Source organism: Rana temporaria, chromosome 4 (assembly GCF_905171775.1).
Source record: "Rana temporaria chromosome 4, aRanTem1.1, whole genome shotgun sequence".
Lineage (NCBI taxonomy): Eukaryota > Metazoa > Chordata > Amphibia > Anura > Ranidae > Rana > Rana temporaria.
In genome coordinates this window covers 177,302,859-177,328,213 of record NC_053492.1, presented here as the reverse complement: position 1 = coordinate 177,328,213, position 25,355 = coordinate 177,302,859, and the positions used below count along the sequence as shown (strand labels likewise).

General features: G+C 40.3%; 1 protein-coding gene across 2 annotated transcripts in view; it reads right to left on the bottom strand.

Moving 5' to 3' along the window:
* The window catches only part of KCNMB2 (potassium calcium-activated channel subfamily M regulatory beta subunit 2), a 607,102-nt gene that overhangs the window by 327,886 nt on the left and 253,861 nt on the right, over positions 1-25,355 (bottom strand). The window contains exons 1-2 of one of the 2 annotated variants that reach the window (XM_040349403.1): positions 6,003-6,415; positions 5,525-5,699 (exon numbers count right to left, since the gene is read on the bottom strand). The gene's annotated coding sequence lies outside the window, so the exon portion shown is untranslated. Of the gene's footprint in view, positions 1-5,524; positions 5,700-6,002; positions 6,416-25,355 lie in introns of those variants that run through there. The other variant, XM_040349404.1, reaches the window with a different exon arrangement.

Below are 25,355 nucleotides of genomic sequence, written 5' to 3'. Positions count from 1 at the left end.
AGCTGCAATATTTAAAATTTTGGGTTTTGGATTTAACCACAGTATACAGTAAGATTACTGAGTGAAGGAGAGAGCACAGGGCTGACTTCTTAAGTGTGTTACTACTATTCAAACAAAGGCTGGAGGGTGTCTTGATCAAGTGTAAACTTTAAATTCAATAGTGGGTAGTACAGTACACTTACAGTAAATCGTATAATTCGTTTTCTACCATCTGGCATATCCACCTTGTACAGTAAGGCCCCTTTCACCATTCGGGTCCGCCTGTCAGTTTTTTAGGCGGACCTGAACGGACCCTCCGAGCAGGCCTTTGGAGCCACGGATGTCAGCGATGTCATGCCCGCTGAAATCCGATCAACTCTGATACGCTAAAGTGTGACGGATGGAAACCCTATTTTCCATCCGTCTGGTGGATCAGATGAAAACGGACTCTACGATCCGTCTTCATCCGATCCCCCATAGGGGAGAGTGTCACTCTGATAGGTCGGTCCCTGCACAGTGTGCAGAGACAAACCTGTCATCTGCCTGCTCAGCTGGGGTTGATGAAGCGATCCCCACTGAGCAAAGTGGAGCCCGTACATGGACACGTCCATGTGAAAGGGCCCTATGGCAATCAGAAGTAATATTATAATATCCTCTGAAAAGAATATTCTGTTTATGGAGATTACATTTATAATCTTTTATGTCTCCCTATATCAAAAAAAAAGACTGGAAATCGACAACATTAGAGCAGGGATCTTCTTGTTTATTTTACTGGCTGTTTCCAATTAAACGCAACATCAACTTTGCGATCATCTAGGATCAAAATCATATTATGGGAAGACTGTGAGGATAGAAGTACAGTGTTGAAGCTGCAATAGCTGACTTGTTTTAGAAGGTGAAGGCCTGAAGGTTATATGTGTTTCACTTACTGTAGCTCAGTAAAGCTGTGTATACATCAGTCACCAACATTTTTTTTTTTTTGTTGAATCCCTGCGCTTGATTGGTTGCTCAAAATAAACATAGGGTTTCTAAGCTAAATGAAAATTGACTTCTTTAATGAGTGCAAAGCTAAAATACAGTAAGTACACACTTATTGGTGGAAATCCCATTTCTTTATAAATTACACTTTTTCTTTTTCCAGTGTTTACAAAAAAATGCTGCTATATATGCTTATATTCAACTGTGTATACAGTTTAATGAGTAAAAATCTACTGTGCTTTTAGTGACCCTGTATCTCCTCCATATAACATCTCACAAAGCATGGAGAAGGTAAAGCTATGCTGTCAATTGCAAAATATGAAAGTACTTCTATGTTCAAAAGTTTGTTAACTACTACACTTTGCCCTACTGAATAAGCATTTACTGTATGTAACACTGTATAATGGGTGAAAGAGCTATCACTGTGCTGTGGTTTCCCTAAAAATAGTCACTGCATTCTGAAAATGTATTTATTGATTGGTTCAACTTTACTTTTTTCATTTTTTATCTTTACTGCACATAATTTTATACATGGTAAAGTGGTTATATGGCTTATTTTTACTTATTAAATAAATAAATAAAAAATGCTGTACTTCCCTGCTCTTTGCAATAGTATTGCACAGAGTGGTCTCATACCTTCTCTTTTGAAGTCCCCCTCGTCACCGGCCAACTACTTGGAGGGGCATTAGTGTGCATTTCCAACACAGGATGTGTGCGTCCATAGGCATGCACAGCGTAGCTCAGCCTTACCCCCCCCCTGCTCTCTCCTCACATGATTTAAAGAGGAAGTAAATCCTAATGGGTTTTACTTCCTCTTTAGCCCCCTGCAAAGCCTGCAAATGAAAAGCATAATGGGCTAGTATGCATCACATACTAGCCCATTATGTGCCACTTACCTGCAAAAGAATGCAGCGATGTCCCCTGTGTAGGCAACGTCCATCTTCCGTCCCCTCTTCCTTCCGGGCTGCGGACTCCGGCTCTGTGATTCGCCGGAGCCGCGTGACGTCACTCTCGCACATGCGCACGAGAGCCGCCATTTACGGCATAGGCTGGGGAAAAAACGGCACTTGGTTTTGTTTCTTCCCCGCGCATGCGCCATTGGGATTTTCGGCAGACTACAAGTGAAATATCTCCTAAACGGCACACGTTTAGGAGATATTTCCACTACCTATAGGTAAGCCTTATTCTAGGCTTACCTATAGGTAGAAGTAGTCAAAAAGGGTTTACAACCACTTTAACTGACAGCAGCAAGAACAAATGGCTCCCACTGCTCTCAGAGACTCCTGAGAATGCAGGAAGAGAAGAGCAGCGCTGCTGCAAATGGGACAGTGCAGGATCAAGAGAGATTGATTTTTTTTCTTATGGGGAACTGGTATTGGAAGGCTTATTACCTCAATGCAGAGAATGTATTAATGTAAAAAAGAAAACCTTACAATTGTACATACCAAAGTTCCATTATTTACAAATTATCACATAGATTTTTAGGTTAACTGGAAGTGTAAATTCAACATCTGGCTTTCTACGCAGTATTTTAAATGCAGTTTTAGTAATATGCAGAATAACAATGTTTTTGATAATATGATGACAATATCCTTACTCAAATTTTGGAGTAGGAGGCTTGAAGGACATATAAATATCTGGGCGTTTTCTATAACAATATTCTGTTCTTATAATGTGAAGTTATTTAACCATTTTCTTCCCGCCCATAGTCATATGACGTCCGCTGATGAAATATCCCATCCTGTAATGTGACGTCCTCGGCTTTCCGGCGGCCTAAGGGCGCGCACGCACATGCGCCGCGTCACTGTGGATGTCGATGCGCGTTCTTTGGCACCCGCAATGTCTGCCAGGCACCCGCAATCGCTCGTGACAGAGCAGGAACGTGGATCTGTATGTGTAAACATGTCCTGTCAGGGGAGAGGAGACAGATTGTGTGTTTCTAGTATATACAAACACCGACCAGTCTCCTCCTCTAGTCAGTCCCATTCCCCCACAGTTAGAATAACTCCCTAGGTAACACAGCGATGGATCCCTAGACTGGTAAGTACCGGTTTATTAAACGTCAGCAGCTACAGTATTTGTTGCTGCTGACTTTTAAGTTCCTCTTTAACTGATTAGATTGTTAACCCTCTCAACTAAACTGATAGTTTTATAGATATGACTTGAAAAAGACTTGATAATGACCCTAGACGTCATAACAAGAATGTATTTTTCTATGCCTAATTTAGAAAAATTACAGATGAGTGACTGTTCATCTGCTGTCTCAGAGTCAAGAACATTCAGAAATGCGATGGTGACATGAGTAATCACTCCTATTGTCTTGCTGCTGTTAGTAAGTTTTGTTAGGGTTGTTTGGCAATCACTGGGAAACTGTCATATCATACAGACTAGCTCTATGGAGGCAGGGAAGAGCTTTATGACAACAGAGAAAAAAGGACAAGGACAATGCTATTTTGATGCTGTGTTACTAACATTTTCTTTAACAGTTTGTTCTATCGTATCTATCTAGTAGGCACAAAACACTGAACCAAAACTGTTCTACCCATCCTCCAATGACTGTTAAGGTTACAAATGAAAATATTATAATCATGAGAATGTGAGATTTGTTTGATATGGAGTTCAGGAATCCAGCTCATTGCGATTCATGAATTGTATGGATTCCTGCAGATTGGAAAATCCTGTTTATACATAATCAACTAATCAAAATAATTTCAGATTACTATATTCACCTTATCAAACATATCATTCATCACTAGTTAACAATGCTTCCTGTTATCAGATAGTTTGAATGAATGGACTGCCTTAGTGACAAAAAAACTGTTATTAGTGTAAAACTGTATTACAAATATTTGCGGAAAATACATATCTAGATTTTTATTTTATTTTTTACTTATAGGTTTACATCAGAAATGAACACAATGACAAGATGCTCTGCCTCACATAGTCAGTATTAATACACATATTCAAATCAAGTGTATAAACAGGGACTGACTTTGGTTACAAATCTAGATTTTAAACTTTTACATTTATTTTCCTCTATGGGTTTTAGGTAGGAATTGCCTTGGGCCTATCAGCCAACATGCCATTTTCTTGACCAATTTTTGTTTCTAGAGGCCAACAAATATCTACAAATATATTAATTTTGTGTAATAGTATCCACAAGAATCTTCAGTTGACCCTTCAGTTGGCAGCAGGAAAGTGGTCCTATCTCTCCACCAATTTTTTGTAGGGCAATAAACATCATAAAAATAATCATACACAAGTATATTCATTTTGTGTAATAGTATCCACAAGACTCTCTCTCACCCAAAATACCATAACAATAAAGATACATTTATTATTCTAGAGACAAAAATTAAGCTCTCTGAGACCTTCCAGTTGACAGTAGGAAAGTGGTCCAATCTCTCTACCTATTTTTTCTAGGGCAATAAACATCATAAAAATAAACATATACAAGTATAATAATTTTGTGTAATAGTATCCATAAGAATCTTATTCACCCAAAATATCATACAAATAAAGATACATCTATTATTCTAAAGACAAAATGAAAGCTTATTAGACTCTCCAGATGGCAGCAAAAAGTGGTCCTATCTCTCTACCTATGTTTTCTATATACAAATATATAAATTGTGTGTAATAATATAGACAAGAATCTTATTTATATGATATATCATACTCATAAAAATAAATGTACTATTCTGGAGACAAAATTAAAGCTCTATGTGATACTCCAGATATCAGTATCAAAGTTGTGCAATCTCCTGCCATTTTTTTTTTTGTAACCTGGGAGTATAATCTAAGGGGGGTGCAGTCTTCCCAATCACTTTATAAAGGGTCAGAAAGGGGGGGGGGGTTTCTATTAGCTTGAATGACCTATTTCATTCAGTTGAGCTCTTGGGTTCCCAGGTAACTCTCAGACTTATCTCAGTGCAGGAATTTCTGATACCCACTATTGCACTGCTGAAAAACGTAACTTTGTAGATGCAAGCTAAGAAGTGTTTGTGTCCAGGATTTAATAGTGTAGTTCGCTTTAAGCTGTATGACTTTCTGACCTGACTTTACCAGTAACAAAACCGTACATGGAATCATCACTCAGCTGTATAGAAGACTTTAAAGATACTGCAGGAGAGGTCTCAACCCCTAGTTTTCAGAATAGCTGTAATTCCACTATTGTGATTGGTGTCCCAAGAATTAAAGGCCAAATGTCCTATTTAGTGCATAAAAAATTAATCTCTCACACCCTTTATTCATTTTAATTGTGTAGTATATAACTTGCTGCACTGGCTTATATACAGATGGTGTCAAATGTTAAGGGATGATAAAAAAACATACTTTTCTCAATACATTCTAATACATAGTTTACTATACACAAATCGATACCTACAACAGAAGCAAAAAAAGGAAAAACAATGTACAAGAATAAAGGGCAATAAAGAAAACAAGACTATTTGAATGCAGTATTACTAAGAAGTCCATGCATTGTTATTTCAGGCAGCTCATGCACATACACACAAAACCCTTAGGAGCCAAGCTGAAAATGTTAGTAAGGAAATTGTCAGCCTACCTTTATTCTATAATGCCCTGACTTCGGCATTTTTGAAAGCTTCTTTGCTTCTTTTGTCACTGATCTTTGTATCTCCTTTGTAGGCTGTCGTATAAATCTGCTCCATGGAAAGAATAATTCCCATCATCCGTAGAGCCTTACAGTAGTTTTGTGTTGGATAAGTAACTTTTGTATCCTGTTAGAAAAATGTGAGCGTCATCAGACAATTCACATCAAAAGTCCTCAGAGCTTCTAGTCAAACAGAACTGCTAAAGTGACAAGTTCCAAATATTCACTGTTAAATGCAAATGACATGTAAATAAATAGAAAATCTTTTTTTTAGTTTAACAAAGAAATAAATGCCAGCAGCATGCAGAAGTTAGGCTAGCTTGCAGAGACCTAGTCCAGAGATCCATAGAGAAATCACATTTTCCTGAGATCCATGACTTAAACAAAAATCCCATACACTGCAGTACAGAGAAAGGGAGGCATTTCTCACCCTCTCCTGGCTCTGCATCATATTGGAATATCCACTTTAAATATCGATAATCTCATTTTCCACCTTAGCCTGCTCCGGCTAGGCTACCATGTCCTTGGAATGTATTTGTGCTCGTGCAGTCAAGTTCGATCCAAGGAAATCTCTCATCGCTACAATCTCTCTTCCTTTCTCACACTGAAACAAGGCTTTCTTCTATGTCCCTGATTTTTTTTCCCCCCACAATCAGATCACACAAACAATCCTTCCCCGCACAAATAAGGTTATAGTCCCGTTTGTCAGCAGAAAGCCATGCTCTGTGAATGCCTGACACAGTCTAACCAGCCAGTGAATAAAATGTGAGCTCCTTTGAATTAGGGAGATACAGAATGTGTAGCTCTGGTACCAGTCCCTCTCTCTCATTCATCAGGGAGTCTCCTTGGTAACTAGCTGTTCCTCTCTGATGACTCCTATTATATCAAAGCTCCCTGAATTTAAAGGTAGACACAAATCTTTCGAAAAACAAAACAAAATAGACACAGTGTATTGAAAATATACTTGTTTCTTATTAATATGGGGTGCGTTATCTATTTTTGTAAAACAAAAGCATGTTTTCAAGTGAAGGATGTATGATGCAATACGTATATAGGTATGTCTTTGAGCATGTGTATGTTATAATATACATTTAGTATTAGGCTCAAGCTTATTAGCATTGAAATTTTATACATTTCTGACACTGATGCAATTGATGGTGTGCAATGCAAAAAAACATTATTTCAGCTCTGGATCTCACTGGTCACTAGCTTGTTTCCTAGGCTTCCGGGTAGAAGCAGTTTCATCAAATGGTAAGATTTGTTGTATTGCTTAATTAAAGTTTAAAGACACATTTACAGTTGGTAGCTGCCTAAAATAACCAGGACTGTGATTCTTAAAAGAGATATGCAAAACATACACTATTGGAGATCCACAAGGATTGGAGATGCATTACTCTACATTGTTTTAATAATTATGAGATTCATGAAATTTTCTTCTATAATAGAATTTAATGACATATAGATATAAGGATTGATATACATGTGTAGTCTTTTGTGAGGTCCTCTCATACCCTGAGCCACGGGTTCACCATGCAAGCATATATGTTTTGGCTATGGTTGTTTTTATATATATATATATATATATGTACTCCTCCTGGAGAAATGTTGTAATAAATACAGTTATACCTAAATATATATATATTCAGGGCTCAAGTCCTGCGGGAACGGAGTTCCTGCACTTTTTTCACAGCAGGAACTCAGTTCCCTTTGCAGGACTAGAGCAGCCGAGAGCAGCCAAGCCGCCCGAGCCAATCCTTCACTAAGCGGCGATGCCCAGCTCGAGTCACTGTCAGGGGCAGGCGAACCTTAGTAATCCTTTATGTTACTGGCCGCTTCCAGTATATGGATTCATCGGGTAGTGTGCGGGTATTCCGTCACTTCCTCGATGCCGCAATGTCTCCTGGGAGCTTTTGTCATTGTTCCCAGGAGACATTTGCAGAGGTCTGCCTTGAGTTATCGCGGGATTTAGAAAGAACTTTTAGTAATTATGCATATGAGCGTATCATTTTTTTTTTTTTTGGTGGGGGAGTGGATCTTGGGTGGGAGTTCCCACACTTTTTTCCCTAGGACTTGACCCCTATATATATTATATTTAAATACTTATACATGTACTTTTCTGTTTTTAATTATACCAGCACCTGTCCAGTATTTGTCCTGAGGAAGCTAATATTGTAGTGACAGAAAAAAGGAAAACCGTGCTGGACAAATTACCAATTGTAGGCAGCAGCTTAAGTGGGATACACACAAAAACAAATCTAAAGGGTAGTAAGCTGCGCCAATAGGAACACATCAATCATTATGAATGACATATAAAAATGACATGCTGAAAACAGTACAAATATTAACTTAATACAAGCCCATAAAATTTTTGGGTGCGACATACTGACGTAACCACGGTGCTACAGAGGAGGACAGGCAATTTTTTATACAATATTTTTAATCTATTTCATGTAAGTGCAATACTTTTTTTTTATTAAAACAACTAGACGGTATCACACTATGGTCCGTGTTCCTTCCTTTTCCTTGAGCTATCCAATCTACTGTTACGGACCTCTTTGACTCAGTGGGGCATATCCATTTGATCATTCCGCTTCCTGGTGTAATCCCTGTTTTTCCACTCTGTGTGCAAGCCAAAGGCCGCGGCTGGGTTACAGCCAAATGCTCTTTGTGCTTGCCTTCTGGTAAGCGGACATTTTTTTTACAGTGGTGGACACTTGTAATTGTGTGAACCCCTGGGGTGTTGTTCATGGAGATTGGACTTAACATAAGGACTTCATGTCACTTTGCCTAATGTTCAAATGTCCTAATGTCCTAATGATTTTCTTGGAGTGCTAGGTTAACAGTTTTTGACAATATTGATACAGGCTGAATAACTTGTGCAATATCAATTATATGGGCTTGTGTTAAGTTAATGTTTGTACTATTTTCAGCATGTCATTTTTATATGTCATTCATTAATGACTGATGTGTTCCTATTGGCGCAGCTTATTACCCTTTAGTTTTAATATTGTAGTGAATTGCATAGACAAGCAAGTTTTTGGAGGCATCACTGGCTCAAAAATCTGTTTATTATCCAGATATATTATCTAACCAATTATTATACTAATTAATAATTGCAACATTGGGTAACTGGTAACTGTGTCCCTACAGGATGTTGTTTGTATGATATTTATATATGTTGTAATACAATTTATACTTTTTTATTGATTTTTCCTCTCATTATGTGCCCACAAAGTCAACCTATTTTTTGACTTGTTCAATCCTTATATCCATATTTTGGATGTTGGCATGGTGAGGGTCTTTCCTTCCAGACTTTAATGAAACTATTTAGTAAAGGAGCCAGGTATATTCTGATATTAGAGGTTGGTCAGACATGCAAGCATGATCCAATCGCTTTTTCATATTCCACACTCACATAAACATCCATGCTTGGGTGATCTGATCATGTATTTTTATGGCTACGGAGCAAAAAGAGGGAGGGTGGTCAGACACATTGAAAGCTGGTTTGTTTTGGGAGAGAGCAATAGTAATGATCCAGAAATGTCATGCATGTCCAATTTCAGTTTTACCTTCAGATTTGCAGGTTACCACCAGCATGCTCCTCACCCAGTCTAGCTGAAACCAGCTGAATTTGGTTATGTTTGGTTATGACCTCACATTTAAATTCAAGGTTCTACCTAAATTCTCAATAAGGTTGAAGAAGTGATTTATTAAGGTGTGTATGTAGGGGAAGGTGTTTGTAAGATGGCAACCATGTAATGTTGGAGATAGGGGTACCCCATTTGTAGATTGATTGTCATTTCATTGTGATGAATGGGTATTAAAAAAAAAAATCAAACAAATATTTATAATGTGTAAAATGCTGAACAGTGGAACATAGTGATGCAATAATGCAACTCCATTGTGCATATGAGCTTCATCATCACTTGCTGTCATATGGCTGAAGAAGCAGAGACAGCTGTTGCATGCATGGCCAGGAAGAGAAATTGTTAGGGAACACAGCAAACTCAAAGTCAGTTCCTCATAATGAGCAAGTATACCATACATACTTACAAAATATGGCAAGTGCTCCTGCCACACATCCAATTCTCATTCCTCATTAAATCGGAATTTATGTCTATAAACAAAACTGCTAACAGGTAGAGTCTTTTGACATACAATTTCAGTAGCCACCCTCAATGGCTTAAAGTGGTTCTAAATCCATTTTTTTTTTTATTCTCTGCATTAATTCTAATGCATTCTCTGCAATACTGTTTTCTAGCTTTCTGTCCCCCCTTTCCCTGCATGAAGGGGAAGAGATTCAGTGATGTGCATAGCAGCATCACTTCTCCCCTCTCTTCCTCTACACGGGGGTCTTCCTGCTGCTGTCAAAGAAGGAGGAAATGGGGGGCGGGGTCAAGCCCCACTGTGTGTGTCTATGGAGTGTAGCTCCATAGACACACACAGCTCTGGAGCAAGCATGCACTGTGTGCACCCATAGCAAGCAGCATGCTATGGTGGTACAGGAAGAAAAGGAGGGCCCATTATTGCTGTGAGGGGATCCCAGGGGAGGAGTCACATGGGCCACTCTTTGCAAAACCACTTCTCACACCTGCTGAGTATTTCCTTTTATTCTAAAAAAAAAAAAAAAACTTTAGTAACACTTTAAGTAAGAGGACACTGGTTAAAAAAAGATGCCAGAGAAGATGACAACACCAGAGTGGTGACACATCGTTTTTACACATAGGGGTTGATTTTCTAAAATTGAGAGGGCAAAATCTAGTGCAGCTGTGCATGGTAGCCAATCAGCTACATACTCCAGCTCTGACAAAAAAATCTGGAAGCTGACTGGTTTCTATGCAGAGCTGTAGTGGTGTACCTATGGGGGGGCAAGGGGTGGGTTGCCTCGGGTGCCACACATTGGGGGGTGTTAGGCCAGCTATCAGGACAAAGCAGGGTGGGTGCTCTGTAGCTGCACTGGCTCTCTATATTTGTGTGAGTCAGCAGCTGCTGCTCCTGTGTTATTCAGCTCACAGTCGGGCTATTTACTGCGACCTCTGACTGCTTCCAGCATGTGCACCCCTTGTTTGCACTGCAAGTACAATATTTTGGATTGCAATTCATAGCTCCTCTCATGTCTCACAGGGACATGTAGAAACAGGACCTGTGACTAGGAAGACCACCTTACAAGTGGGGGCTGTAAGTACAAGTGAAGGGAGGAGGCTGTTTGTGTACAGGGGGGTCAGCTGAATGTGTACAGGTGTGTGTGGGGGGCAGCTAAGTGTGTGTGTGGGGGGCAGCTGAGTGTGTACAGGTGTGTGTGTGGGGGGGCAGCTGAGTGTGTACAGGTGTGTGTGTGGGAGGGGCAGCTGAGTGTGTATGTGTGTGGGGGACAGCTGAGTGTGTGTGTGAGCTAAGTGTGTATAGGTGTGTATGTTTGTGTGTGTGAAGGGCAGCTGAGTGTGCACAGGTGTGTGTGTGTGTGGGGGGCAGCTGAGTGTGTAAAGGTGTGTGTGTGTGTTGGGGGGTCAGCTGAGTGTGTACAGGTGTGTATGTGGGGGGGCAGCTGAGTGTGTACAGGTGTGTGTGTGTGTGGGGGGGCAGCTGAGTGTGTACAGGTATGTGTGTGTAGGGGGGGCAGCTGAGTGTGTGTGGGGGCAGCTGAGTGTGGATGTGCGGAGAAGCTGAGTGATTACAGGTGTGTGTGTGTGGGGCAGCTGAGTGTGTATAGGTGTGTGTGTGTCGGGTGGGTAATCTGAGTGTGTACAGGTGTGTGTGTGGGGGGGGCAGCTGAGTGTCTATGGGTGTGTTGGTGGGCTGAGTGCATAGATGTGTAAGGGGGGCTGAGTGAATACAGGCATGATCAGGGAAGGGGGGTGCCAGATATAGGATCTGCCCCATTGCCAAATTCTCTAGGTATGCCCCTGCAGAGCTGCACCAGATTTTGCGGTCTTCAGTATTATGTGAAACAAAGATAGTAAAATAACAAGTCTATTCAAGTCCTGTGGTTTACTAAAGCAGCGCTAATTATCACTCCACTCAGTGTGACCAATCTTTTCTTATAGTATAATTCATAAGAAGTGTAAAATTGAAGGGATATATCCAAGTGTCCCCAGAAGTGCTTCTTAACTATAAGGTGCTCTTCAATCCAAACAGCTTCCACCGTGTGTCACACACTCTTTTGGGTTTGTACTCACCAAAAGGCTGAGTTTAATAAGCACTGACAAGCAGTATATTTACTCCTCTCCCATTTTAGCACTGCACTCAATCTCCTAGACTGGCTCTCTGGATCTCCTCGGATGTTCCAGGTTTATAGAAGAGAGTAAAACTCACAATAGTGTAATTCTGTTTCTCTTGTTTAATTCTAAAACTTTCACGACATCCATAGAATCGACACATTCCCGCTTGTTATACAATAGGTATTATACAGACGCGCCGTCTATAGCATCCATACAGGTCTGTAAGCATGTAAATGCTGGTCGCTTCCACCGCAAACCAACACACCGCTACTTCCTTGTAACTGGAACGCACCTGGAACGCACAGCGTCGCTAGATTACTTCCTGATACCGCAAGGTCACCCTGACGTTTCATCCTTATGACTTTCTCTGAGGACTTGACCTCACAGCACGGTATCAGAGATTTTATAGGAGGAGAGTAGAGCCAAAGTATTAATCCCTCCAGTCCCAGCCCGTATTATCCACATAATCAGGAGAACTTGAGCTGCCATTTCACTGGGGACATGCCCAACTCTCACTCCATTACTCCTGCTATTCTTTTAAACACATTTATCGGAAGCAGATATTAAATAGCATAACTATCTACATATAGCAGCCAATTAATTCAAATGATCATATCAATGTGTATCCTCATGAACTCACACATTAATAGTCAACACAAGCAATATATATAAACAGTATATATAACCAAAATATATAAAACACTCCCAAATATTAAAATCACAAATTACATTTTTTAATTTTAAGAATTTCGAGAAAGTTCGGGGGGAAGGACTACAGCTTCAATACAAAGATCACTCAAATATTCCAAAATAAAATTTCATATTAGAAAACTTTACATAATAAAAATGTATATCTAGATCAAACATTAATTAATTATTAGAACTACTATATAGATCACTCAAATCATAATAATCCCACTAGATCCAATCGAACTGATATGCTTAAAATCACTCCATAATCTGATACTCTCTTTAACCACTTAATACCCGCACGCCGTCATATGACATCCAAAACGGGGACCTGTTATCCCGGGTGGACGTCATATGATGTCCTGGGCTTTGCGGGGGGATATCTCAATGATGCTTGCACCCAGAGGCATCATTGAGATATAATTTTTTAGCGGCGGCGATCCTGCACACCGTAAGAATGATCATAGCAGCGGTTCCGCCGCTAGATCGTTCTTACAGGAGGCGGGAGGGGACATCCCCCCCTCCCGCCGCCATCCGGTGCTTCTCCGGGCTCTCCCGTGCCATCGGGGGCCCGGAGAGATGATCGCCGTCCGCCGGATGTTTGCCATAGAGATGAATGGTGACCAGATGGTCACCAGTCATCTCTATGACCATCGGAGGCCCGGGCGAGATGTGATGACGTCACGCCCGGGTCCCTGTAAGTAAACAAACCGCAATTGCGGCTAGTTTGAATGAGATCTGTGAATTTTTTTTCACGATCTCATGCTTTCCAGCCTGGAGGAGAGATGTGGGGTCTTATTGACCCCGCATCTCTCCTTAAAGAGAGATGTAATTTCCTATTACAAGGGATGTTTACATTCCTTCTAATAGGAATAAAAGCGATTGAAAAAAAAAATGTAAAAAAAAAGTGTAAAAAAAAAATAAATAAATAAGTAAAATAAAAAATAAATAATAATAATAAAAAAATTAAAATGCCCCTGTCCCCGGTAGCTCGCGCTCAGAAGCGTACGCACACATAAGTCCCGCCCGCATATGTAAACGTCGTTCAAACCACACATGTGAGGTGTCGCCGCGTGCGTTAGAGCGTGTGCAACAATTCTAGCACTAGACCTCCTCTGTAACTCTAAACTGGTAAAAATGTTAAAGTGTCGCCTATGGAGATTTTTAAGTAACGAAGTTTGGCGCCATTCCATGAGTGTACACAATTTTAAAGCATGACATGTTAGGTATCTATTTACTCGGCATAACCTCATCTTTCATATTTTACCAAAAAATTGGGCTAACGTTACTGTTTTGTTATTTTTTAATTTATGAAACTATTTTTTTACAAAAAAAATCAGTTTGAAAAATTATTGCGCAAATACAGTGCAAGATAAAAAGTTGCAATGACCGCCATTTTATTCCCTAGGGTGTCTGCTAAAAAAACATATATAATGTTTGGGGGTTCTGATTAATTTTCTAGCAAAAGAATGATGATTTGTACATGTAGGAAAGAAGTGCCAGAATAGGCCCGGGAAGGAGGTGGGTTTTAAAGCCCGGTATTGAAGTGGTTAAAAGTAATATCAATATTTATACTAACTCATTGAAAATATCCTTACTATTCCATCTTAGTGGTTATAAACGTAAATACTTATATGCCATAAAAAATCATGTAAAAGGCACACAACCACTATGCAAATTCACATAAAATTAGTGATCACTAATGAAGCAATTTATATCAAGCTCAACATTTAACCCCTTAGGCCCCGTACACACGTTAGGACCGAACAGATGAGAATGAACCGAAGTTCAGTTTCATCTGACCAAACCGACCGTGTGTATAGGCCATCGGTCTGTTTTCCTTCGGTCCAAAATTTTAAAACATGCTTCAAAACCGAACCAATGGAACGCTGCCAGATCGGACCAAACCGATGGTTAGTACAGAAAAGCATCGGTTCAAAACCCGCGCATGCTCAGAATCAAGTCGACGCATTCTTGGAAGCATTGAACTTAATTTTTTTAGCACGTTGTGTGTTTTACGTCACCGCGTTCTGACCTGATCGGATTTTGAACTGATGGTGTGTACACACATCAGACCATCAGGCCACTTCAGCGGTAAACCGATGAAAACGGTCCGTCGGACCATTCTCATCGGTTTTGTCCGACCGTGTGTAGGGGGCCTTAGGGGTGAGCGTATCCAATAAATAGATCCATAGGGTTTCTCGTTTCGATAATTCCCTCACCATATTACACCCCCTCCATGATGGCTTAATGTGGTCCACACCCCAAAATTTCAACCCAGTGGGGTCCTGGTTATGATACATTTTAAAGTGAAGTGAGACATTGTGGTCTTCAGTATTAGTTAATCAAAGAGCAAAGTAGGGAGTCAATTATAAAGTTTTGCTCTATTACTGCTCTTGACTGTGGTTGTACTCAAAGAGACCTTTTTCCCATCTCTTCATTTTTTTCCCTATTTCCCTTCCCTTCCTTTTTTGTCTTTCTCTTTCACTCTTAGAGAAGCTAGATATGACCATATTTAGCTCCAAAAGGATAGGGGAGTTTCATTCCACTTTAAAGAAGTACAGCCAAAGCTCGTTTGGCTGTACTTCTCATGTGGATCACAGGAGTGCAGTTCATTCTGCACTCCTGTGACTCGTTTTCAGCAGAGAGTGGGTTGAAGTCCGCTGTCTGCTGACATTACAGAGTCGGTCCAGGCTCCGCGTCATCAGGACCATAGAGTCGGGATCCGCCCAAATCCCTGGACCGTCACTGGGTCAGCCTCTCAGCGAGCCGCTGAGAGACTAATCCCACTACTCCCACCTCCTCTACAGCCCAGTGCCCCAGAAAGCCGCTGAATAACAGCCAGCGGCTCTCTGCTCATGGAGCACTGAGCGATTAGTGTTAGAGGTGTCGGGGAACTGATTCAGCATAAGAGCAATGCTGCATCCACCTAGGTAAGTATGCTTTTAAAAAAAAAAACATACTTCTCTTTTAAGTTTCTTTCTTTTCTTGTTTTTATATGATGTTTTTAAGAGTCTTCATTTTTTTCAGATTGCTCATGTCCTGAGAAAATGTTTTTGAAAGTTATCTCACAGGCACAAATCTAACAATATATTTTGGAATTTGAGGAAGGTTTTATTACCACTGTATTATGTTTAGCACCTGCTAGATCCGTTATCATTATAATATACCCAAAGTTCTCAAAGTTATGCAATTTGCCTTTTTTGTTCCTCATGGCAATCAGTTGTCAGAATCTAATTGTCTATTTCCACATAATTCTGATAAATTTACAAACATTTAGCAGAAATATATGATATGTCTAATGACTGTTCTTTTTGTAATAACTGCCCATTGCTGACCTCATCTAAAAATATAATGGGCAGGTTGTCATTGTGCTTTTTAAGGCCACCAAATAGGCACTTTAAAATGACATTCTTTATCTTTTACCTGTTTTGTATTAGGCACTTGTGTAGTACTGATTATTATTTTTTCTGCAGAACTTTACAGAGAGTAATGAACCATACAGATGGGTCCTTGTCCTACAGAAGCTGAAGTATAGTTATACTAAAACACACACACACACACACCTACCAGTTCGAGGGGGCACACCAGAAGAGTCCTTGAGAGTCTTGCTTTCTCTATGCCCATCACTGTTATCTGTGCGGTGAGATCTTTCTTTTCAAGCTCTGTCTTTGTGACGAGGTAGGCAGAGTTATACAGAAAGAACCATGCTGCGCCAATAGGTAATTATGCTCCTCACTGTAAACGGTGCAGGAGAACCCTTCTTCTCAAACTTTACCAATGCAACATAGTAGGCTATACTTCTGACATCTGAGATTGTTAGGGAGGAAAGGTGGGGGTGGTGGTGGGGGGTATATTCTGCAGTTTTAGGAATTAAAATCATGTGAGATACAGTATTTGCTCGGGGTCCACTAATTGCTAACTGCATTGGCACCAGGCTGGTTTCTGCATAGGAGTTAAGTAAAATGCTTTAAATATTGGCATTATTAAAGTAAATTGCAAAAGTAGGCAGTCTTTTATATCAGTGTCAAGGCTTTTTGCCTTCATTTCTATTATTAACATCAACTTAACATGCAGCAGGCAAAATAAACCAATTAATGTCAGTCTCTGCAGGAAAAAACCTTACATTTTAATATTACACCAAACTCACACAAGGTCTGTCTGATCAGTGACCCATAAACGCTGTAGTCCAGCTAAAAGTTTTCTTTTATGTTTAGTTTTGGATAGTCTCGTAAAAGAGAATAATGAACCAATGCGGATGGGTCCTTGTCCTACAGAAGCTCAAAGTCTAGTTATACTAAAACACATACACATGCCTACCAGTTCTAGGGGGCACACCAGAAGAGTCCTTGAGGGACTTGCAGCCTCTCTGCCCATCACTGTTATCTGTGCGGTGAGCTTTTTCTTTTCAAACTCTGTCTTCTTGGTGAGGTAGGCAGAGTTTGATAGAAAAAAAAACTGCTGCACCAATAGGTGATTCTGCCCATCGCTGTAAACAGTGCTGGAGGTCCCTTACTCTCAAAATGTACCAATGTAACATAGTAGGCTATACTTCTAAAATCTGACTTTGTTAGGGAGGAAAGGGGGTGGTGGTGGGGATATTCTATGATTTTTGGAATTAGGAGGCCCACCTGTGAGATACAGTATTTGGCCGGGGTCCACTAATTCCTTAAAACATCTCTGGATGCTAGCTGCATTGACACCATGCTGGTTTCTGCACAGGAGTTAAGTATAATGCAGTAAATATTGTCATTATTACAGTAAATTACCAAAGTAGGCAGTCTTTTACATAAGTGTTAAGGCTGTTTGCCTTCATTTCTATTATTAGCATTAACCTAAAATGCAGCAGGCAAAGTACACAAATTAATATCAGTCTCTGCATGAAAGAACCTTACATTCTAATATTACACCAAACTCACACAAGGCCTGTCTGGTCAGTGACCCATAAACACCAAAGTCCAGCTAAAAAAATGATTTTATGTTTAGTTTTGGATAGACACTTAAAGTGGTTGTAAACCCTCAGGTATAACTTTTACCTTCAGGTAAACCTAGATTAAGGCTTACATGTAGGTGCTTGCAATATCTCCTTAACCTACACGGTTTAGGAGATATTTGCAAAAAAGACTGTACCGATGTCTACGGCGCATGCGTGCTGTAAACAACGGCGCAGGTGCACTGAGCGTGCCATTTTATGAATAAGGTCATGCAGTATGTGACGGCTCCCACGTGCATGCGTGGGAGTGACGTCACGCGACTCCAGACAGTCACAGAGTCGGAGTTCGCGGACCCCTGAAGAAGAGGGGTGAAGAATGGCCGCTCGCTACTAGTGAGGAAGACCGGGACATTGCAGGCTTCTCCTGCATGTAAGTGACACATAATGGGCTACTATGCGATGCAAACGAAACAAAGAGGAAGTAAACCCATCAGATGTTCCTACCGTTCCCCATGTTGGTGAGCAAAATGTGTTTCATTACAGAAGAGGAAGTGATGGGAAGTGATGGGATACCTACTGAAGAGGTATCCCATCACTTCCTGTCTAGAGAGGAAACAAGAGGAAATCCCACCTATGTAGACAGCCTGCAAAAAATAAAAAATAAACAAAAGTTTTGTCTGCAGTGAAGCTTTAGCCAGCCGGTGTGTTTTTGTTTTCTAGTAGGAAACTGCAGTACCAGAGGATACCATTACAGACATAGGGGACATACAGCTCTATGAAGACAATATCATTGAAGAATTGAGCTCTAAACCCCAGTGTTGTAAGTCAGGTGATAAAATATAGCGCTAACCCTTTTTACACAGAATCTGTGCATTTCAAATTTTTGGATTTTCTTGAACACAACACATGCATTCAAATTTTGTCCAATCTGAACAGAATCTTACAATTCATCAACTATGATTGCCAGGGTTTCTAAATTGTGATTCTCTGCAGTTTTGAAAAATCTACATGGAAATATTTCCTAGCATCAACAAGTAATGAGCCAGTGATACCCCTGATTTCATCATCCCTGCTAAACACTAGGCCACTTTTCAACATTCAATGTCTTTTTGTAATAAGGAAACCTATGCCCCCAACACAGCACATTGAAAATGTGATGTGCTTGTGGATAATAGATTTGGCTATCCTAAATCTATATTACCCTGGAGAAATTATTATCAGCATTTTTCTCCAGCCACAAAAAAAAAAAAAGAAGCTGATTGTGCCAGCTTTCTCAGTACAAGATGCGAGGACAAGATCAAACAAAGGTTTCCTGAAAGCTAAAATAGCTGTGGCAGGTTGGGTTCACTGATTATGCATTCTACAAGACTGAATCTTGTCTGTACATAAAACAGCAGGGAAAATTCCAGGGAAGCAATGTTGCAAGGTAAACTAAACCAGAAAATGATATGTCTACTAAGGGATATAATTACTGGCAAGTGAACACTTCAGTTGCTTAATACACTCAGGGAGAAAAACTATGCTTGCAGCCAAGGCCATTTCATTCAAAAAACGATGTTAAGAAAAAAGAAAGTACTGGCCTAAGTAAGCTCCCTTTCCGTGTGCTTCATTGGAAATGAATTTATAATGTATACTCTTCTATACCGAATGAAACTCAGAGTTGAATTAATATTGCATGAAATATATAATCAAGATGGTTAATTTTATACCACTTCGACATATTCCAGTGATTGACACTAGCACTTATGCCACGTACACACGATCGGTCCATCTGATGAGAACGGTTAACCGATGAAGCTGACTGATGGTCCGTCGCGCCTACACACTATCAGTTAGAAAAACGATCGTGTCAGAACGCGGTGACGTAAAACACAACGACGTGCTGAAAAAAATGAAGTTCAATGCTTCCAAGCATGCGTCGACTTGATTCTGAGCATGCGTGGATTTTTAAATTTAAAACAAGATTGCTTTTTTTTAACCTATGGATAAATAACCGATGGGGCCCACACACAATCGGTTTTGACCGATGAAAACGGTCCATCAGACCATTCTCATCGGTTTAACCTATCGTGTGTACGCGGCATTAGAGTCTACTTTACAAGAAAACAGCATTAAAGTAAATGTAAATGCTATCTGAATAATATTTAGTTTGTTAAATGTTCAGTAAATTAACTGAATTTTATTAAATAAAATACTGTTTTCACCTTTTTTAAGCCTTTGATGCATCTCATTACTGCTAATCACCCAGTTTATTTGCAGCCACTTCCTGTCTACATGTACACCAGACATTTTTTTTGTATATATAATATATATGAAGGTATAATGCCTAGTACACATGATAGGTTTTCCCAACGGTCAAACGACCGCCGGGAAAACCGAGAACCGTCTCGGCCCCCTTTCCCCTGTACACACAGCCGGTTTTCCCGACAGGAAAACTGCCAGGAGAGCTTTGGTCGGAAAAACCATCCATGTGTATGCTCCCTCGCAGGAAAAAAACGCTGCGAGAACAAAGAGAGCGGCTAGATACGCAGATTCTCAAACGTACGTCCGCCCGGCGAATTTTTTTACGTAGTTTACGTAAGGCTTTTTTCGGTGTAACGTTACCCCTGCCTCTATGAGGTGTACGCAATGTTATGTATGGACGTCGGGACAGTGTCAAATTTTCCGTTGTTTACGTCGTTTGCGTAAATCGTTCGCGAATAGGGCTTTGCGTAAGTTACGTTCACGTCGAAAGCATTGACTATTTGCAAAGTGATTTCGCGCATGCGCTGTTCGCAAAAAGCGTCAATTACGTGGGGTCATACCAGATTATCATACAACACGCCCACTCCAAGCCTACTTTGAATTACGCGGGCTTAAGCCGGCAGATTTACGTTACGCCGGCCCGTATATGGGAGCAAGTTCTTTGTGGATACCCTAGAAGCCACTCTGATTTACGGCGGCGTAGCACATATGAGATGCTCTACGCCCGCCTAAATATACACCCATTTTTGTGGATCTGGCCCACAGCGTCTGTGTTTTCAATGGCTGGATCTTTCGCTAAACATCCATTGAGTTCCAAACAACATCCAAATAGTAAAAATGGACACAATGACCATCAAAAGGAAGTGTTTGTGTAATCCAAACTTGTATAAAAACTGGTCTGTTTCATGTACAGAAACAATCACATATGACTGATTCATTGGCAGATATTGACCAAGCAGATTTTTACAAGATGATGGAAAATCATTGTTTGTGGACCATCAATAATTAGAAATGCTGTTAATGTTAAAGGTCACCCTGAGTTTTAGGCAGTGGAACTGATGTAATATCACTAGAACATACAATGAGAATACAAAAGAATTTACAAAAAAAAAAATACTTTTGAATGAAGGTGGTCTTATTTTCTAAGCATTGTTATATATTTTTTTAATAATATTTTTTAAAATTGAATTCATTTATTCAACTTTCTGCCTTCTATAAACTTTCAGCTAAGCAGAAAACCTTGACATAATTTTGTAAATACCATACATCCCAATAATTCAGTTCTTATAGTTAACTGAAATAAATTAGAAAGTGTCAAAACCGATATTCCAGCAGTTTGTAGATGTTGGAACCTAAAAGTACATGACATTTGCTGCATCTGTCTAGTACTGTAATGATGAGCTATCTGAACTTGTTTTTCCTGTATACTGTGCCTGATATGGCCATTATTATTTTTAATATACAGTATTTGTAGCATTTTTTTTGGTTTGGATAGAGATAAATCCCCTCTCAGTTTATTGTTTGCTGTCTGTGTTTCCACTAAAAAGAGATACAACAGGAATTGAGTGGACATATCTACAAAGTGAAGGCAATGTATTAATTAGATAGGTATTATTATAATAGGTGTCCCCATTGACATTAGAAAAAATCCTAACTCCTGTTCTGATGGCAACTGTAACATTTTGGATCTCTATCCCTTTCTGTGCTGGTGACAATGGCCATTTGGACAAATAGAAACTACCTAGTAGGACAGCAATATCAACTTGATACAGAGAAAGGAAGGAATAGAACTTAAATCAGGATAGAAAACAATCTAAAAACAAAATATAAATCTTGGTTTGGCAAGCTGTTAATGCTTGATAAAGAAAGCAACAGGAGGTTGTGGATAAGGTGGGTGGGAAAAACCCAAGATGGACATTTCAGGATAATTCACACTAGTAAGGACATACTATATAAGATGTCTGAACCAGCCCTCTGGACTCTATTTAAAACTAACATATCAGTTTTTGCTGGACTAGCCATTAAAAGGCATTTTTTTAAAAGGTAACTTTATTGTACATTAAAATTTGCAATTACAAAAAGAAAAAGAAATAGAGCAAACAGTGCTCAGGTATCACCATATAAAATAAACAGAATGTCCATTTGCTACACAGGTACTGAAAGAACAGTTATACAACACAATCTCATCTATGGACATAGGATGCAGGTTGGCAATAAAACAGTACAAAAAAGTATAGTAATCAAAAAGAAAAGGTGTTCAGCAAGTAACCCCTAGCTCCAGTCAATACCTTAAAGCGGGGGTTCCACAGCAAATCGTTTTTTTTTTGGTTGCATTCAATGTATTTGTAGATCACCAATTAGTACTCACGTGTTTGGTGACTTCAAACCTCCCCTGTCTGTTTCCAGGCAAAAGATGAACTTTTAAAATCAGCTCTAGAAAGTTTCCAATTTGCTTGTGGGCATTGTGAAGCCCACAATCACTGACTTACTGGAAGCTGTGGACGTTGTTCTGCCGAAGAAGGCCCCCCCCCCGGCGGATAAGGACCTCCCCCTGTACTGCGCAGGCACGTCACGAACCTCAACAGAGTTTCTGAAAGTAGCCGAACATGTGTAGAGCTGCGATTTAGCTCTACACGGCGCTTGCACACCGATTAGGAGCCGTGTAGAGCTGCGAGTTGCTCTACATGTTCGGCTACTTTAGGAAACTCTGTTGAGGTTCGTGACGCGCCTGCGCAGTACAGGGGGGTCCATATCCACCGGGGGGGAACTTTTTCGGAAGGACATGACACATCTGGGCGAACTCCCAGATTACATTGCGCCTCAGGATAGAAACGTCTACTCCCACGGGAGTGAGTACCCGGAAGCCGAATCTGAACTAGCCATAATACGGTATGTACAACATAATAAAAAAATGTGGCCACTGGACATGTTAGTAGTGTAAGGAGTGTGCTTGTATATAGATGTTATTTTGGGTGAACCTCCGCTTTAATTATTAGGTGTTCACTCATGGGTCTCAGATCCTTTAAATTTTACCAGGGCAACCTCTGATTTCATATGTCAATTTATACAATGGGAGTGCCATGGCAGGGGAGATGGAGACTTCCAGTGCATACCTTTAGATTTTTTTTGCATAAAACAAAACTCAGCGTAGAAAGAGTTGAGAGTTTTTAGAGAGATTCACCATTAGGTATTTGGGTAACTGAACTGATAAAAAAAGGTGACCTCAGACCAAAACGCTCTAATAGGTGGGTATTTCTATACAATATAATATAATGTGCCATCTGTTGAGCAGCATCTTTTAGGTCCCATACAGACGAGCGGACTGTCCGCTGAAAACGGTCCGCCTGACCGTTTTCAGAGGACATGTCCGCTCGAGATTTCTGTCTGATGATTGTACACACTATCAGACAGAAATCTGCGCGTACACGATACGCGGTGACGTGGCCGCGCCGTCGCCGCAACGATGACGCGGCGACGTGCGCGGCCCTGGAAGGTCAATGCTTCCATGCATGCGTCGAATCACTTCAACGCATGCGAGGGCTTTCGGCCGAGCGGACATGTACGGTGAGTCTGTACAGACGACCGAACATGTCCGACGGACAGGCTTCCAGCCGACATGTTTCTTAGCATGCTAAGAAACATTTGTCCGCTGGAAACCTGTCCGATCCGCCGGACAATTGTCCGGTCGGCCGTACACACGACCAAACATGTCTGCTGAAACTGGTCCGCAGACCAGTTTCAGCGGACATGTTCGGTCGTGTGTACAGGGCCTAACAGACAGCAGAGGGCAACTTATTTAAACAGAAAATGAGACAGGGAGTATAATAGGACTTGCATAGAAACTTGGTGTGGCTAAACCAATCCCTGGAGGAGATTACCGTGGGGACCTGAAGGGAAGACTTTCGTGCCAGGCCTCCTCCGTTCCAAAACGCCCTCCTATTCGTGCATCCGGCCCCTTGCAGGATGCCGGATGTATGGTTTACAATAGGGAGTGGGTGTTTTTTGAAGACACTTATTACAGCCAGAGGCTCTAATAGTCTTTAAAATTGGGTGTGCTAGGGGCACAGAGAATGCGAATGGAGCCCACCCAGGTGTGTTACAACAGTGAATGAATATTCGCTATTGTAACACTGATCCTCCTAATTAGGAAGCATGTTTTGAGACCTGTCACCCAATTGGCTGAAAGGACAGGCGATCCTATTGGACGCCTAGAAGGAGGGGAGGAGCCACACGCTAGAAGCCACTGATGGAGCAGAGGACACAAAGCCGCTGCACGCTGCCCACTACCCACCTAGATGGGGTAAGTGTTGGACCAACTGGCAAACAGCGGGGGGAGGGGGGAGGTGACGCTGGCCACTCGGGGGGTGGTTGTTTGCCCCCCAAATAAAAAACAGCAGCTGCCCATGCAGATATGTTAAAAATCCATCCTGGGGCATAACAATGTCTCCCTCCATAGATACAGTGAAGGAGTGAATGTAATCACCCAGGTACAGGTAGTGTGTTATTTGTAGTATTAGCAGATGACAGGAAAAAAAGGAAATACAACCTGAACTGGACAGGTAAGATACAATATACAATATATTATTTTTGTTTTTGAACCAGATATGTCCATTAAATAGCTTTACTTTGGTGCATTTGGTTTGTATAACATTTTTTACAGAAGCATTACAATATATAAATATGATATGAACTAAATACAGTATATGTAGCAATGAATGCTGGGTATCAATGAACAAGTGTAAAATGCAAATAAGTATTAACTCATCAAGAATTGGTTTTCAGTCTGTAGCTGGCATTAGACTTCTCAAAGCTTACTGCTAATTGGCTGACATTGCTTACAGCCTATTTGCACTTTATCTGGTGATTGTATGTCATAAAACTGCTTAGCTTTCATAGGGAGAAACAATTTTTATTTTAGCAATATAGTAATGAAGACATGGAAAGTCGAAAAAGAAAATTATGCAGCATTTTAAATACTTCACAAGCATCTCAGCCAGAGCTTAGTGAATAACTCAAAGGCACAAGCGAATAATAAGCATGAGTGTACAGTATATTAATCAAGCTCTGTGTTTTACTGATTAGTTCATTTATTTCAAACAGGGTTACAAGATCAGCAATGCACTAGAGCAGTAAACAGTACTTATTTGCATTAGCTGCACCGCCAGCAACAGAATGCCAAAAAAGAAAAAAAAAACACAAAGATGTTTGAGCTTGAATTCACCTTTGCTGTTAGTAGGGATTAGTTAAAAAAAAAACAGTTATCTTTTTGTTTTATTCTTAAACTAAGCAATCCCCAAGTCACTGACTTTTTTTTACTAGTATTCTATATTTAAATCCTAATTTCAATATAAAATTATGACGTAATATACTTTATTTAAAGAAATGCATGGAATCATATGTACAGAAAAAAGGGAGTCGCGCGACTCCCTTTTTTCTGTATATTTGTTTGATGTTGTATGACATGTTTGAGACGCAGCTGCTACACATTTGAGTTTATTTTTGGTATGCGCAATATTTTTTCTGTTTTGTTATGGAATCATATGTGACTTGGAAATAGGAATGTGTTTATAGGCCTAGGTTTGGATTGTAGGCTATTTGCGAAAAACATTGCAAAACTCTAATACCAACTTCATATACAGTAAGTCTATGGGGGGAATCTTGAAATTTAATTCTGTCTATTTTCAAATCTAATAGTCAA